Genomic DNA, 14,229 nt, shown 5'->3' on the forward strand with positions numbered 1-14,229 from the left:
GTTTGAACCAGAGCAGAATGGACACCATTGATTAAATGAAAAAGACTGACCCTGTAAGACCCCACTTATCCTCTCTTTCACAGATTAGTTATAAGTTACAGGTTGAACTGCAGAATTCTGCAGTGGAAGACCTAAAATACATGTAGCATCATAATCAGTAACTAGTATACTTTTTTTCAACTATAATGTTTTACTATTATGATTTTGTTTTACTTTTGATTGTTCGATTTTATTTCTTAAGCAATAACTATTCACTTTTATTCTTTAACACTGTTACGTGCAATGACCACTTGTATTTCCCCAGAAGGAATAATAAAGTAGACTTTGACCTTGACTTTCATCTATTCAACCAAAATTTCTGAGTGTATTTTATATATATATATATATATATATATATATATATATATATATATATATATATATATATATATATATATATATATAAGCTGCTGACAATCAGAAGTGTTGGTTATGTTCTGAGTTTCATGTGGGATAATTAAAAATCTGCCAACTTGTCTCTGATGGCAGCAGTCCCAGTTACTGCTCAACATCCAACTTCAGCTTAATGAAATGTTTTGAAAGGGGGGAAAGGAGGCGCTGGTGTGAAATGTTATGTAACCACAACCAAATCTTCATGTCTGGCTAGAAATAAGAGACTCTTCAAGCCTGAACATGATCATTCTTTTCAATATTGCACAACTGTGTCCCAGGAAATAGTTGACTTTCATGATCTCATCTTAAGGGCTTTATAGCGATTATTCTAGTTATTATTATTGGCTTGTCTACTGCTGGGATATTACACTCATGTTACAGGCTAATAGCTGCTTCAAGCTAAAACTCACATGGTGCCTGATGTAGTTTTGAGGCTTCATACTGTAAGTGGCTTGAAGTGAAATCCTCAACATTACAGCTTGTTGCTCGTGCTTGACATTGCGCGACCTAAAGGCAGCCAGTGAACCGCAAAGGAAGAAAAAGAGGGGAAAAAAACAACTACAAGGGCTAGAAGTGGGTCAAGTTGAGCCTGCTGGGGAAGCATCCAGCAGGATTCCAGATGCAGATGGGGGGGTTGGTGGGGGTTCTCCTTACAGGCAAAGAGGTTGACCCTGCAGCATGTAGCCCTAATAAAAACCACATGTGGCTTGGGGAGAACGTGCACTCCCAAGACCAGATGTGCTCCGGCTCAGGTGTCACTCACTTTGTGATTAATCCGCCCCCCTCCACATCTGCCTGAATCACAGCCAAGCCTTTGCTCTGTTGCGTCTCATTTTAGTTGTATGGTTTGTGAGTCTGCATCAGCGCGAACACCGCAAGACACATTCCTGTCTTAACAAATACTGTGATTAATGGATGTGTAACATTTTAGGATTGCCAAAGATGTGTTTTCCCACCTTCAGTGCCTTAAGCGTCAAAGTGAGGCAATGCTGAGCATATGAAAAAAAAGAGCTAAGTGTTTCTGGCAGAAACTGATCCAAGTTTGTTCTCACAGAAAGATGACCTTTAATCCAAATGTTTGGTTTTTGTAAAAAACTTTTTCCGTTTTAGGTATTTTACTCTTTTGTTTATTTTTAAAGATCTAAAGAGATTGTAATAAATTCAATTTTAACAAGTAATTTGGATTATTCTGCATGAGTCTGATTGCATTTGTTTAAATCGTGTTTCGTGCAATGTGGGACTTTAACATCCACAATCAGCCCAGTTTATACTTGGTGTTTTATACAAAATAAACTTTGAGTTTGAAAAACTGGCAACCAGCTCTTGGTCAGAATAATGTTTTTACTACAAAAGAAGAAAAGATTAACATTATCTAAGAAGCTGTACAGACAGAGAGACAAATAAAGCATGTACCGGGGAGGCAGATGAGCGGCTGGTTCTGCCGGAGGTCTTCTTACTTGTGTAAAGGGAGGTTTTCTTCTCCAGTTCCACCTGCCACCTCTTGCACACTCAGAATGACAAACTGAATCAAAGAGATTTCATCTAATCTGTTGGTTTCCTTTGTAGTTATTATAAACTGCTTTACATGAACACAGTTGTCAGAAACTGGACTAATGTAGATCACACACTGGACTGAACTGACTGGGAAGTGAGAGGACTTTGTCATGAATTGGTGCGACAAATGAAGATGATTCCTACTGCAACATCTGCTTTTTATCAATATTTTATGTAACAATCCTGAAGCGATGTGTTGCAAGATGCACTGATGCCTGCAGGCTCCCAGGTGATTAAAGCCTGCTCAGCACTTCTAAGGGATGAAAAACTTTCTACTTTTTCTGTTTTTCAGCCTCTCCAAAGCAAAAATAATTTCTGCTTATTTTTAACAAGAAGCCACCTGATCTGCAATCGCTCCCCAGAGGCAAAAGTGATGGTCTAACACGTATAAAGTAACATAATAATGTGGATACAGATTACCACCGGAGCCTGTGGAACATCATTAGATTTGTGTTGAAATGTTTTTTGTTACCCAAGACAAAAAACAAGTTCCCCAAAATGACTTAATTGATATGATGGGCAGATACTTCTGAGCTTACTGTCTCACACCCACAGGAATGCATTTCCTGCTGTTTTTCTGTTTGTTTGTGCCTCTTTTCTGCCTTTCCCACTCCAACCAGGCCGATAACTGCTTTTTGCAGCCATAATTTTCTGTAGATCTCAGGACATCAGACTGAACTGAACTGAAGGTCCAGTGGTTTCCTCATTGTGACTAATTCCTAATAGTTTGGGATAGTACTCTGATTTTTAATATCATGTAAGTCATCCTTAAGTGCAACTAGAAATCTGTCAACCATGACAGTGACAAACAGCATCTGAGGGTTTCCTGGCGTGTTTTGTGCCAGAACTTTACTGATAGATTCTGTGTACCCTGCTTACCTGTTTTAGAGTCTAAACTGCTTGAATCAAGTCATCAGCGTACTGAAAAACCAGTCCTGGATGAGAGATAAAGAGTGGAAGCTGCCATTTGGTGATAAAGAGAAACCCCTCTGCTCGCACCTCTACAGATTTACATTGTGCATGAAAGTAAAAAGCTGATAATATAATATGACCAGATTCCATATCAATACTGTCTGAGTTGGAAATTCAGAACTCGCATTTTTCTTTTCTAAACACTAATATTAATATAACTCTTAGTTGTGATCTGTGAGATGGAATCAGATGTAATCAGAATCTTTCAAATTGTAAAATGCAGAGTTTGGAGGACAAAATAAAGCCCAGACACTCTGTTGGGTTTTCCAGACCCAACTGTTGCTCTGCTGGGTATTACTGCTACAGTTGCAAATGACTAAAAGATTTTAGATCATTGAACTGTAACAAGGTGGGCTTCAATTAACTTTCTTTCTCTGTAAAGTGTCACCAGATAACCATATATAAACAGTTTCTATGTAAATAAATCAAATGAAGGACAGGATTCAAATATTTTTACACCAAAAAAAAAACACACAACTGATTGTAGGATCCTATTATTGGATGAAAGTATGTCGCTGTTAAGAGTTCCAAACACTGAAACCTTTTGCACTAAGATTCGGTTACAATACTCACATAATAAGCTGAGCCATTACCTATATTACCTACACACATTAAAGTCGTGGGATATACAGAACAATAAAATATATTTAAAAAACACCAGCATTTACTGTTAAAGTGTGTTTCAGTGTCAGTTACACAAAGCAAAAAGGAAAGGTCAGAGGGATGGAGTTCAACAGAGTACATGAGGGAATGAGGTTAACTGTAATGGGAGGTCAGTTCTGATAAAAGTCAAAGATGCAAATGATACCGCAGATCTGCGATGACCTGTAGCTGACTGGTAACAAATCTTGAAAAGGAATAACCAGCAGTAAAGCATGAAGGATTATTGTAGAGCTGGGTTATTAGTCCTGTAATTTGACTATGTGATGGATAAGGAGCAGGTTTATTACCTGAGCTGCTGCAAGCCTGGAAATGTTATATTGTTGTGGGTAAAACAGGTTTGTCTTCCCCTCTCATCTTTTGACAACACTCGTTGTTGTTGTTTCAAGTCATAACCTCCACAATTGGTTAAAGAAATATCTTATAAACAGAGTCACCCAGTAAATCCCAGTGCCACTGGGGTGAGAGTAAAAGGTTTCCTATTTCTAAACTAATAAGACAAATTTCCTGTCATTTACAAGTTATACCCTGCCTACTTCCATGTTTTTATTAGAAAAATAAAAACCCAAACCAGAACCATCTCATAAATCAGTGATGTCACAGCAGGTGTTTTCCATTATCTGCCAGACCAAAACATCTGCAGTGACATCATCGACTGGGGTGTGACTAAACCTGCAACATGACTGACATTTTCAAACAATTAACTGCAGGCGTATGTTGTCGACCAAGCTGCGAGCTAAATATAGTCTCCTAACCTTCAGCACCTTGTTGCTTGTGTTGATTAGCATGTGGTAACTGGTTATGTGCTAATCTGAGGCAGCAGTTGTGTAAAACATTACTTTACCTTGTAAATGTCATGGTGGGCATTTCTGACTTTATTTTCAACACACCTGGGGTTTCATCGTCGAGGTGGATGAGTCAGAAATGTAATATTGTATTTCAGATGGACAAACATCAATATGCAGTTTGGAAAACTGACAATAATCTTCTGGTTTAATATGGGAAAAAAGAAACAGTCAGTTCCTCTTTTTTTTAGGTTTAGCTGCTTTAATCATTTTTCTTGTGTGCATGTGAATTAATAAAACAAGAGCACAGTGATGTGGGACCAAAAGGACCATGAGCTGAAAGTCTGTTTGTGGGAACACCTAAAGATATAAAACACAGGTGGCTCATTTCATTTCTCTTTTCTTGTGGACACATTGAACGAATGTGGCTGTTTGGGGTGGCCTGATCCTCCTGGGTGTTGGGTGGACCATCTGTGTGCTCCACATACTTGGCCTTGGGACCTTCTCTATCTGCTTCTCATCCTTGGAGGGGATGCAGTTGCAATTGTATGATCAGACTCAATTATTATTCCGTATATGTTGTATCATGAGGACGCACACCCTGGAAGCATGTGTGCTGTTGCTTTCTGTCTGTTGTAGTTGTGTTTCATATCTCTTCTCTTCCAGTGTTTGTTGGTCTCTGTTTGGCCCTGTGATGGACTGGCTTTAGCTGGCTTTAACTTTAGCTGTTGAAACGATAAAAAAAACAAATGTATAGGAAGTTTTCCAATCAAACAATGCTAATTAAAACTCTTCACACAGGAAGGATGGCCAGTCCCCCTCTACAAACACCTATCAACATTTGATTTTGAACATTTTCAATAAGCAATTGATCAGTGTGCTTGATTATTGTCATCATATACCTTCTGCATAAAGCAATATTTGGGGATGGAGTCACACATCTCCATCACACCATGTGATTCATCAAAAACCAAATTGAAAAATAAAGAACACAACTTCTATGTCTATGGGAGTCTTATATCCACAAAGCATCATTCCCTTTTAACCCATAAGCTCCTGTTGGTGAAGCCTAATTGTCGGACGGCGTGGCTACCAGACCATCATTCTGCTGGAAGTTTAAAAAGAAAGGTTTGGAAAATGAAAAAAAAAGCAGTAAATAAAGAGATTTAAATCTTTTAATCAAAATAAAGCAGGTGTTGTTGGGGGGATTAGGGTAAGGAAGCCATTTTAATACATTTTCATTATGTAATAAAGGCTGCTCAAGGAGTGAAACTGAAATAATTAAACTTCCACATGAAGTTTAATAAAACAAAATATAAAAAGAAAAAATCTGGCACAAAATCCAATTTGCAGGGTGAAATCACTGAACAATGGTTATTGTTTATTATGTATTGCCAAGATGCATTTCAACAAAAGATTAACTGAATCGTAAATGTGTTTCAGGATTGTTCATCGCATCGGTGTGGAGTGTGACTGTTCGGCACGTACTGTTTTCCAGCCAGGTCATTTCAACATCACAACAGATCTGAGCAGCTTTAGAGAGGCTGCAAGCAGATGATGGCAGAACTCTGACATCTATTTCTATACTCTTCTTCCTCACTGTTTTTTTTTCCCTCTCTAAGCTCTTTTCCAAAGACAGTGATGGAAAATGAATGGAAATTTCCTTTCAGACAGCAGATGAACATGTGTGTTTGCATGCACCATAATACATCTTGTTCCATAATACATCTCAAGCAGGTCAGAACAGTCCAGAGATGCAGAGAGATGAAAATCTTTTTGGCTGAGCTCCAGTCACGCACATCCACATACACATACATTACATACTGCTTAGACACATCTGTACACCACTCTTTTTGGCTGCACACAACACCACAGATTTTAACTCATGCATGGGCTTTTGGAACATACAGGTCACCTCCTGACTAATTCTTCTCAAGAAAATAAAACATTAGGAAATTTTTGGTATTGATAAAATCTGTTGATTTGAAGTTTATTTGCAGAAGCTTGTGTGCATAGTTTTCTTTCATAGTACACAGATGTGCGGTAAGAAGCCAATATATCCTTGAACTTAAAGAGGAATTGAAAGGATATGGTGAGTTTACTTGTCACTTCTAGCTGTTATTTCACTTCAAACATTCCCATTTTTGCTGAGTGGAATGCCAGCATTGTGGAAAAGCTTGACTGATTCCTGAACCCAGTGCCATTCAACACCACTGAATTAAAACAACACATTTATTATGGTCTTATCAGCCAACATAATTGTTCATCCTCATAAATCTGATCTCTAAAAGCATCATTCACAATGAATGAATTTGCAGGGTGAACTAAAGGTCCAATAGCAAACTTCACTATTTGTGTGGGATGACGTGAGTCAAAAATACCTGCAGACACTGTTACAGCACAGCAATTATCCAACAAATAACCTGCAGGATTACTGTCTGTCTGAGCAGCCTCCTCTGCCTGCTGCAAGAACAAGATCTCCTGTCTTTTCTGTTGCCTAATATTTGTGGCCTTTGGAGGAGATACGAGTGCAACAAAAGAGTGGTGATGAGCGTCTAACGCAAACAATCTCCACAACATTTCTCAGCAAACTTGCTTTTCCAACTTTCATTTGTAAACCGTTGTATTTGGTCTTTTTCATGAAGTAAATGCATTTAGTTTTACAGTATTTACCAACAAGACATTCAATAAACTGAGAACCCATGATACATTGATTCAATTTACTTTTTTGAGGTACAAATTTTTAAAGACTAAAATGGTTCAAGCTAGCTAGCTTACCAATGTCTCTGTATCAAAATATTTTTTGGAATATTCCTTTTTTGCAGCCTTTTTTAACATTTTTTTTCTTTGGTGTGTTGAGCTTTGTTTAAACAGTCTACAGTTTTAGGGTTTATATCCACCTATAATCAGTTCCTTCAAGGCGGAGGAACATCCCATCAAAATCCAGTAAAGAAAAACTGCTTTAAATACACAAATATAAACCTATAAAAAAATTAAAACATACCACTTTTTTGTTTTGTTTGTTTATAGACATCTTCATCTTTTTCTGTTATTATGTCAAGAAAAACAATGCTGTGCAGCAGTCTCATTTCAGCAGCAGTACTTGCAGCTTAGGATGAAGATCGGTGCTACCCACCCCAAATACCTCTCAATAATGCAGCTGTGATTACGTCACAGCTCTCTAACATGCCGTTCTTCCAGTTTAGCGGACCCTACCTACTTAAAGGTGCAGCGGGTTAAAAAATCACATGCTAGGTACAGGAAAAAAAATGTAATTACTATTTGTATAATAACTTTACTAATACAAATATTATTCTTTTATCCTCTTAATGAGCCACTTAGATCTACTTGCCATAGTGGCAGCTGCCACATTAGTGCCACCATTTTTACTACGGTGTCTCTGAATGGACAAATAACTGTGTGAAGTGAGAACCCACTGAGCCCATCAAATTGTGTTCGAGCATCTCTTGGGATAAGTAATGCGTAAATCTTGCATTTTGTACTTTACTGTCTTCACTAATTATTTTCTGTTACTTGACAGTTTCTGCATCAATCAGCTCAAAACGTTGAGCTCTGTGACGGCAGGATTTTTACATAACTGGATGAATTTTGTTTGAGTCTACCAACTGAGAACCAGGTACTGGTTGTGACATGGGAGCCTTTGGAGTGTTCAACATTCTCATTTTCATGATAACCACTGTTTGGGTTTGTTTCCCGTGTTTTTCACCTTATTTTTTCAAATTTTAGTCTTCCTAGACTTTTTTTTTTCCCTTTTCCTGATGTTGCAGTCACTCAGAATTATTACATCATACCTTCATTTTCTGCAGTAAACAACCACAATTTCTGGTTTGCTAGGCAACACCACTTTATCAGTCTGTATCTGGGCTTTCCACAAGACCTTGGCTCTACCATTCTCCAACATATTAAGAGGTGTCTCCCAGTTTGACTTTGGAACTTCCCAACTGTGTTTGGCAGAGATGTTTACTTCTCCACGCCAGTTCAAACGTTGCCCATATCATCACATTACACTGTGATGGCAACCAGGATGTGCTCATGAGAAGGAAAAGAGAAAACACGAGTTTTCATAACCACCTTCTGTGCATACAGCTTATTAATTAAAACACTTCAATACAGAAAAGTAAATCGATTTTTGTTATTTCCCATACAGATAAAAGAATCAAGAAATATATCACACACCTTGTGTTTATTTTTACAGTAAATCAAACGAGAAGCATGTAAAAACTGCCCACATTATTTAGTCATGTAAAAGCAGGGCTTCTTCTTCATGCATGTGCTTTTGTTGCATAACAGACTGTCTTAATGAAAACAGTTTGGTGTTGACACTGAGGGTGAACATTGAAAGCATATGGCAGCACTGAAAGCGATTGTACTTTTACTCCTCTTTGTTCACTCACATCATCAACAAGGGTTGCCCAGATGGAAAAACTGGAGTGTTTACATACTGAAGACCAAAAAATGAGAAGCCTGCGACTGTAAAAGCGGGCCTCACGGCTGAGGAGCTGGTGGAGACAAATGCCATCGTCAAGCTGTCAGCGAAGAAGACACAGAATTTTACATCTGAGGTGTCTGGCTGACAGTCTTATCCTCCAAAACTCTCAGGGAGGAGCTCACGTCTCGCTCTGAGATACTTCATGGCTGTTTATGGATAGATCGACTGTTGTAAGAATTTGAACTCCTGACCTCAGACATAGGGGGGGACCTCCCCTTTAATCTCAACATGTCTTTTCTTTTTGTATCAAGTCTCCAACGAACTGAAGAATTTTGAAAAACTACAAAGTTGAGGAGTCGCAGATGGTTTTGAAGTGGATATTATTATAATAATATTTAGAGAATATTAATCTTTGCCTTTTTAAAGGTAAGACATGGAAGAAATGCTTTTTACTATTATTATTATTATTTTTTTAATTATATTATTATTATTATTATTATTATTATTATTATTATTATTATTCAGATGTCATCTGTTAAAAAAAACAAAAAAAAAACAAACAAACATGTATGGAAGATATTGTTGAACTTTGCCTGATGCGAGACAAAACTTGCGAGTGATTTCACTCTTTCAGAGTCAGTCTGACGTTGTCTCTGCTCCAGTCCATGTGGAGGACACTTTTCCTAAGCAGTCTCCAGAGAGATGCCGAGTCATCCCAACTTAACAGTGTTGTGAAAGAATGAAGTGAAAAAATAAAATTGGCTTCTCTTCTGTTTGTCATTCGGTACTTATGCCTCTAAAGTGCTGGAATAAAAAAAAAAAAAAAAAAAATACAGGCCCATTTAAAACTCCCAATTACTGTGTACAACTTAAAGACACACAACAGAACTGTTGCCATTTTCCCATCGCACACCCGCCAATCGACTGCTAACTCGACATCCCTCTTGCATCCTTCCTGACCTGTTAGCTCTCTCCAGCCAGTAGAAGATGATCGTACGATGACTCTTGTTTTGTGTCTCTCTTTAAATCTTCTTGCATTTCTTTGCTGAATCAGCAACTGCATATGTTTCAAACAGTCAGTTCTTTATTAAACCGTCAAGCAAAACTCGGCTGCAACATAATGTCGCGTCCCAGATGTAGAAGTCCTACAGCGCAGTTTCCCAGCCTGGGGACGCTGCTGGGCACATGAATGAGAACAAGTCCAGGATGTTCTTTTTAAAGTCAGAAAGTTGTGTCCTGCATCTTTAACAACATGTAACAATCACTTGCAACTGCATTGCAACTCTGATGACGCTCACTGGACTGAATACTTCGCTTTAGATAAATAAATAAATAAAAAAAAAAAAAAAACAAGAAAATTACACAAATTTAGAACAACTGTATACATCTGGAGCTTGACTTGTGCAGAAGGTGGCCGCCCACATAGTACCCTGCCTGCCACACAGACCAACAACAAACACTATTATGGCTGACAGCAGCATAACAATTTGCATAGAAAAACAATTCAAACATACTGAAAACATGAGAATTACAAATCACATCTCTCTGCAATGTGAGTGAAAACATGAGACATTTTGTCACCTGTAACCTTCTCTCTGAATCATCATGAAACATGGTGTTATAACCAATATCACACACATACAAACATCTTTATGTTGATAATAATATTTTTCACATTATGCTCGCAGTTATTATTAAATTATTGTTCATCAGAGCAGAGCTATCTCCTGGAAATGCCTTGAAAATGACAATAAGTTATTGGGCCATATTTCAGATATGTGTTGGAGGTGTTTTTCCAGGCTATGAATTTAACAAGCAATAATCTTCTAGCAGGCTTTAGTTAGACCGTTGGAAGTTAATTACACAGGGACCGGATGGCTGCTTCAGTCTGCAACCAAGCAAACGTGAACTAAACAAATATTTTCTGCAAAATAATCCTAATTTTGCATCAAAAAGTGTCCTTGGAGCAGATTTCCTTTTTTCTTTACTTTTAAAATTTGAATCCATTCACATTAGCTGCTTTTGAAGGCACATGTAAAGTTTTCCTAAAAGATAGAAAGAAATCAGAAGTCACTTTTTTTTTTCTCCCTTAACTTTTATCGCAACACAAAAAGCTGAAAGTGCTAAAATGGCCTTCAAAGCCCCGAGCCATGATGTTTTAACCGTCTAGCTGACACCCAGCAGGGACAGGGGGCGGCGGCTCTTTGAATGCCAGCTTCAAAGCTGAGCTTTCTTTCTTGAGGTGTGAATTATACGGACCACCACTACCACCCACCAGCCTTCCTCCTTTATTCGCCCCCTCCTCGCAGGCAGCTGCAGTGGTGGGGTGCCTCTGGCCAGATGTTGGCCAGGCCTAATGCTGCTGGACAAAGGTTACAGGCTGATCACAGGGGTCTGGGAGGCTTTGGTGGTGAAGAACATAACGATGGTTGAACCAGATCCCGTAGTTTTTCATCAGCAGGAGATAAACAGACCGCACCCCCTTCCAAACCCCCACTCCTCACCCCCCACCCCCCCACCCTGCGTGACCTTGTGTCATTTGAATTAGAGACGCTATGATGGAGGTCTGCTAATTGAATTCTGCCACCACTAATTAACAACAGGTGACTGATATTTTTCAGGGGTAATTTGTAACATTTCACCCCATAATGTTTACATTATAATGTTCTTTATTTTTATGGGATTATATTTTACATCTTCCCAAATATTAAAGCCGGTCAGATTCATGATCAGATTACCATGTTTATGACTTAGATATTAAAGTCACTCCAGATTATATATTATTGTACAAAACTTAAATCCGTTTTAAGTTATGAATCGGTAGAACACACTATCTAGTGTTGGTGGTGTGTTTGTATGAGTATAACAAGCATTTCACAACATTTTTATTCCATTGTTTTTTTTTTTTTTGTTTATCATATCAGTTCATCTTAAGATGATCAAAGAATCATTGTTATTTATTCCATCATACTGTTGGCATATCTTAAACCAACCAAATACAAAATATACCACCTTTTTTCTTCTTTAAAATGTTTCTTTTTAAATCAGTTTTAATGATTGGATTGGAAACAGAAGTAAAACAGACTAATATGGACCAGTTTAAGAAGCGTGATAAAAATAAAATGACCATAAATGGCCAGCTTCCCAGTGGGCCTTGTCCTGCATACAGGTCTTATGTTAAATGATTGCAGGGTGAGTTTATACACTGCTTTGTGTTTTAGATAAAAAACATTCTTCAGCACCGTTTTTATCAACATGACAATGTTTTTATTCATCTGGCTGCTTTGTAAAAGACCTGATTTTAAATAGTAAAACAGAACATTTCAGCAGATGATTCATGCCCTGCGTTTGAACAAAGCCTCTCATTTCCTCAGACCTCTCACAGTTTTTAATTTTGCAGAGTAATCACAGAACAAATGTCAATTTGCACAATGCAGAAGTTCAGATTTAATGAAATCGAGAGGAAAGTAGCAACTAACTGAGCTCACACCATCTCAGCCTTTCCTTTTAAGCATGCAGGAGAATTCCCAGCGGCTGCTTTAGCAGGAAAATGTAGCCTGCTCTGACGGAAGACCTTGTCCTGCTTAAAAACATGGAGGAACACAAAGTGCATCAAGTCATCTGTTAATATCAATGACTAATTATAAAATTATAAAAAACACACTAATTCTTGGTTTTACACTGTTGCGCAGATTTCTAAAAACCCTCAATCTGATTGGTTTTTGCACTCAAAATATGACTTTAAATACATCTTTAAGGACCGCAGTTCTGGAAGTGTTCGGAGTTTCCCTGCTGCAACACGCCAGCCACAAGTTTCATGTCAAGCTTTGCACCAGACTGCTAATTAAGTCTGATGGTTGTCAGGTGTGTTGCAAAAGGGAAACTCTGAACACTTGCGGGACTGCGGCCCTCGAGGACTGCAGTTGCCCACCCCTGAAATAAGCTATGCAATAGTTTGCAAATCTCATTAAACAACATTTTATCCCCAATAGCATTAAATGCTGAAAATTTCACTGATTTAACAAAAATATCAGCTCATTTTGAATGTAATTGAATCGGAATCTCTTGGTTTCACAGTTGAACTGCAGGGGCCAGGTGCTGAACCCCTGGGGGAGGAGAATGTTGTCCCTTCATGATATGAGATTCTCGCTGCTTAACAGTCCTACGTCTACTTTTGTCCTTTTGCATATCATGATGTATTTCTACTGAAATATTCCAAATCTTCTTTAAAAAGATATTTTATTCATGGAAGCATATGTTGCTTCAAAACCTTAACATAACTTTCAGCCATAGTGTCGCCTTTCTAAGTGTGCAAGTTGCCAGATCCATGAATGCATCCCCTTATCACAAGATGTTCAGCCTTTAAAAACTGAACGCTGATGTAATATGTAGAAGCAGCATTCATGATCTTAAAAGAGCATTTCAGTTTAGGTAGTCTTACCACCTAACAGTGTTCCACTATGCCTCACTTCATTTTTAACCTTGGCACAGAGGAGATGGTGGCATTTCAGAATCATGTTCACATGCTTATAAAGGATAAAGCATGCTTCTTTGCATGCTTTATCCTTCATTTGTGGATCCCAAAGTTTCTAAATCTGTGTGCTTCCTTCTGCAGCGTAACCCTGGGAGGTGTTTGTACAGGACCGCCCAAGACCTTGAATATCACAAGCACTGAATGTCGAGTTACGTAACTGTCCCTTTTGGACACATATGTTTCCAGAAGCCTGTGCGAAGAAGCTGGACTGTCTCTAATCGGGGTAACTTTGAAGCTGACCCTGGGTTTTCTGTACTACGACACTGGGTGACTTCCTACTTGAATAAATCACCATGGTAACTTGCCTTGAACGACTAATCTGCTACGGAGCAGGTTATGTTCTGGATAAGAGATCAACAATTATAAAAGATGTTGGTGTGCAGATTGTAAGACGAGCACTTAGAAAAGACTTTTTTAGGAATAGATGCAAATCTCAATGCTGTTGCCGTGGAAACAATGTTGCTTTGGCCTTGGTGGTCTGTTAAAATTTTTCACTGTTTTCAAGTATAATTATCTGCTCCTCAGTGGTAACGTACGTAGCTCTGCAATGTCTGTGACTGGTCAGACAACGCAAACTTCACCCCTTTTATGTAAGAACACACTGATCAACATGGAAAACTTTTGGGTTGACCATTGGCTTGTCATACCATTTTCCCAGATCTGGAATGATATCAGGGCTAAGTTGATCCCGCTTTGTCACACAGGTCTCTGACTTTTTATATCTTTGATATAATGTACTGTAAATAATGGAATTACATTCAGGATTTTATATTAAGTAACATTATTCTGAAATTCTGCCACAATTTGAAGACATATCTATTTTTTTAATTTTTTAATTTTTT

This window comes from Telmatherina bonti, assembly GCF_933228915.1.
Source record: "Telmatherina bonti genome assembly, chromosome: 7".
Lineage (NCBI taxonomy): Eukaryota > Metazoa > Chordata > Actinopteri > Atheriniformes > Telmatherinidae > Telmatherina > Telmatherina bonti.